At 38.3% G+C, this 4,612-nt stretch overlaps 1 non-coding gene across 1 annotated transcript; it reads left to right on the top strand.

Annotated features, from left to right (window-relative positions):
- Window positions 1–3,335: 3,335 nt before the first annotated feature.
- Window positions 3,336–3,441, top strand: LOC128040797 (small nucleolar RNA R71). The gene has a single exon (XR_008195603.1). It is a non-coding gene; the product is annotated as a small nucleolar RNA R71 (small nucleolar RNA).
- The last annotated feature ends 1,171 nt before the right edge of the window (window positions 3,442–4,612 follow it).

The following is a 4,612-nucleotide window of genomic DNA, read 5'->3' as shown; positions in this document are numbered from 1 at the left end:
GTACGGTACACTTCCTCCAAATATAACAACCCATCCCTATGCAAAATATCGTGACATAATATCAAATGTGTATGCAAAATTTCATGCTCAATCATAGCCATACATATCATAGAGCAAATCAGTCATACATAACATAAGGCAATAAAAGTCATTTCATCTCCTAGGGGTATAACAGTCATTTTAACCTATGATGGTATTTCGATCATTTTACCCTATGGGGGTATTTCGATCATTTTACCTTATGGTGGTATTTCAGTCATTTTACCCTATAGGGGTATTTCAGTCATTTTACCCTATGGGGGTATTTCGATCATTTTACCCTATGAGAGTATTTCGGTCATTTTACCTTCTGGGGGTATTTCGTTTATTTTACCCTATGGGGGTATTTCGGTCAGTTTACCTATTTTAGGGTCTCGGTGTAGATATCGACCTCTCAAAAGGTTTGCAGTCGCCTCGAGAGACTCAGGTAACCTAAATGGTCACAATAGTGTAGATGGGCCCATAGCCAATTACTCAGCCCAAGTGGGCCCACACGCTCGTGCGGCCCGTTCAGCCCAGATTTCAACACGGTTATGAGATCTACACAACCCAATCCAGAATTTGCCACAAATCATGGATTTCATCCGTAAGGGCCTACAAGCCCATTGAGCCCACACGGCCCATTTCGGCCCAACATGGCCCATTACGGCCTAAGCTGATGGAAATGCTCATGGAAGCCTCTACAGTTTATCGCCTATGATTCGTAGGTTTGGCTTTCCACAAGAGCGATTGCACACTCATGTGGTCTCAACGACGTATTTCGGCTTTTCGGCTTGCTGTTCTACAGTTACAATGGGGTGGTTGCACACCTGATACGATTTGTAGATTCCCTTCGTTTCGAATACTCTTTTCGAAAATCAATGATCATCGCACCCTTGGTTCCTAGGGAATGTGCCAATCAACCTTGACCACCACTAGTTAGGAATGGAAGTAATGCAGGTTGTAGAAAGCTATGAAAACCTTAAAAGCTCGTCGATCTCCCATCGAGAACAAGGAATAAATGAGATGATATGTATCTCTCCACAACAACAACCTCCCCAAATCTCAATATTCTCTCATTAAATCTCTCCAAATATCCCTCCTCAATTTTCTCTATGACCAGTTCAAACTCCAATTTAGTAGTATTTCAATCCAACTCTACCAACCATACGAATTAGGCAACAAAACAAATACTCCCTTTTTGATGCGCCACCACTTGAACCTTAGACCCCATGTACACTCCACACGCCCCTTACCAGTAGACCAGCAACTCCTTTGTATCATATTTTAACCACAATAATTTAAGAACCTACTATCTAGATCCAAGGATTTTATTCACTTAAAATAAAATTTTTGCATAAGCCAAGGCTTGAACCCTTGACTTTTCAGACACTTCCAAGCACTCCTAAATCACTTAACCACTGAAGCAGACATATTCATTTATGTCAATTCCTTGCACAACTAAATATTTATGTGCAGTCTCCTAACTGTTCCCTTGTTCAAAACCTATTTCTTCTAGGACCAAAATTTGGGGTGTTACACGTATGACTGTCGTATTCATCCACTAGCTCAGTTATGCGTTGTCTGAATGTCTATTTTGGCATTTGTCTATCTTCATTTGTCCAAACTCCATCATGCCACTCTACAACTTTTCATTTGTCCTGCTCCATCGATTTATTTATTCTACCTGCACTAATCACAGAATATACCGTCCCTTGATCAAGTTTATTAGGGGTACTCATAGATATATCATAACAATTTCCTCCTAAAATTTCCTCACATCCCCCATTTTGTAAATTACCACATTTTAATATTTTGGTCTCACCATTTATTCTCATTATCAATTCATTATTTCTAAGCCAATGATGGACCTATATGTGGCTAAGAAGGGCCTTCCTAGTAGAATAGGGATCTCACGGTCTTCTTCAAAATATAAGATTACAAAATCTACCGGGATGATAAATTTACGCACTTTAACCAATACGTCTTCAAGCACGCCTTTTGGTTATACCGATGACCTATCAGCTAACTATAGTATGATATTAGTATTTTTAAGTTCCCCTAACCCAAGTTTCTAATATGTCAATAAGGGCATCAAGGTAATATTGGCTCCTAGGTCACATAGAGCCTTACTAAAGTGTATGTCCTCTATCTCTATAAGAATTGTGAAACTACCCTGATGTTTTAATTTTGGAGGTATCTTTCTAGTGATTATTGCACTACAGGATGCGTCTATGTTAATTGGTTCTCCCCTTTTAACTTTCCTACACCTAGCCATTATTTCTTTTAAGTATTTTGCATATTTAAGAATTTTCTCTATTAGCCCGGTAAGGGGTAAATTAACATTAAGCGATTTGAATAAGTTTAGGAAACTTACAAATTCCACTTCATCTATTTTCCATTTGTCCTCTAATTGTGTTGAGAATGGTACTATTATAAGGATAGGTTCTGTACCTTTCTTGATTTTTGGCTCAGCTGTCGGTTCGGCTATCATATCAGGTTTTTAATTAAGGTTATGTTCACAAGGGGTATTTTCTGAAAGATCTTCCGCATATTCTCTTTCCTCCTATTGAATGAGTTCATTTAGTTTACTCTATACTTTATCTAAACGGAGCGTAATTGATTTTACTTGCTCATTCCCATCTCTTCGAGGGTTATTCTTAGTGGTGTTTGGAATGTATGTGCCAATTTTCCTTTTTATATCTCTCATCATGCTCATCAATTGGCTTATATGATCTTCCAACTTAGTCAACGTAGTTCTTATTCGAGTACACTCAAACTAAACTTGTCTCACTTCCATCCTTATTGACTACATTTGCCCTTTGATGCGATCTAGCCTTTGACCACATACAATACGTGTTGGTCCTCTTTTGAGCTTTCTATAAATAAGAAGGTTGGTAAGTAGGATTTTGGCGATTTTGATTATCATTACCTCGTCCTTGGTTTCTGCCCCATCTCAGATTTGGGTGATCCTTCCATCTGGGATTGTAAGTGTTTGAATAAATGTTTCGAACCCTATTCCCTATGTAGCTTGCGTCCTCGGGTTGGTTCTTGAAATATTGATTGATTGTTCTAGCTTGTCTAACATCAACTAGTACTTGTGTTCCTCATTGACAAATTTGGCCATGAATGGTGTTGGATTGTAAGTAAGTCTTTTGTTCGGCCATTAGCAAGAGTTCATGGGCATATTCGCTACCAGTTGATAGATGTTCTCAAATGCTCGGTTCATTAAGGCCCCTCGCACGAATCCATCTAGTCTTGACCTCGAGTTTCCATCTAACCCGTTATAAAAGATTTGCAACCTTAGCCATTCGAGTAAACCATGATGAGGGCATCGCTATGCCGGTAATTTAAAATGTTCCCAAGCTTTTTAAAATTTTTCTCCTTTCATTTGTTTGAAGTTGGTAATGTCTCTTCGATGTTGGACAGTTTTGCTGATAGGGAAGAATTTGGGCTAAAACTTTTCTGCAAGCTCGCTCTATGTGGTAATTAATCCTGGTGCCTTTTGGAAACATTAAAATATATAGACTTCTTCAGCACCATTTGAGCATTAATTCATGAGTTCCTAAGTAAATTTCATCAGATATTATACTTTTATTATATTAATTAAATTGAACTTACTTTATGAAATATTTTGAATTTTAGTTATTTTTATAAAAAATTTGCATGATTAGGCCAATTTTGGACAACTTTGCACAACGAAAGAAAAATCAGTGCGATAGTCACCTTGAGGAGATTGGATTGCTGAAGCATCCTTCAAAGCATCTAACACATGAGGATGGTTGATTATTTTACAACCATTGTAACACCTCTAACCCGTATTCGTTGCCGGATTAAAGTTACGAAGTATTACCGATTAACCAAAAATCATACAACATCATAACATTTAAATAAATTAAACATATTAAAACCATTCATTCATAATAATTTTGTCCCTAAATCGAGCCTTCGAGGCCCTAAAAATAACTTAAAAGCAATTCGGGACTAATTTGAAACAAAGCAAAAAGTTTAGAAGAAGTTATAAAAAATGAAAAACAGGGGTCACACGACCGTGTGAATCACCCCAGGCCATGTGACATTCGAACAAGGGACACACGGCCGTGTCCCAGCCCATGTCCTCACCCGTGTAACTCACGAGTAAGGTAACACGACCGTGTCATATGCCTGTGTGCTAGACCGTGTAACTCTTTGAGTGGCCCCACAAGCCCATGTGCCAGGCTGTGTGTTAGGTCGTGTAACTCACTAACTTGTACACTAAGAAACTTACAAATGACACACGGCCGTGTCGCCAGGCCGTGTGACAGCCCGTGTCTTAGGCCATGTGGACCCAAAATTTTACCTAAAATCAAGTCATTTCCTAACCAATTCATGCATACACATTCAATCCATTTGTGCACACTTTCAAAGGATTAAAGCATCATTCCAATACACATAATCATGCCAATTCAAACAACCTAATTCACCTAACCAATATACCATTCAAATAGGTATTAAAACATGTCACAATAGACCATTTTCAAGACAACATCAACAGACCAAAAAAGCCTTATGAACAAGCACATTTAAGTAACCAAAATGACATAACTTGGTAAGG

This window comes from Gossypium raimondii, chromosome 4, assembly GCF_025698545.1.
Source record: "Gossypium raimondii isolate GPD5lz chromosome 4, ASM2569854v1, whole genome shotgun sequence".
In the NCBI taxonomy this organism is placed as follows: Eukaryota; Viridiplantae; Streptophyta; class Magnoliopsida; order Malvales; family Malvaceae; genus Gossypium; species Gossypium raimondii.
This window is presented reverse-complemented; position numbering and strand designations above follow the sequence as displayed.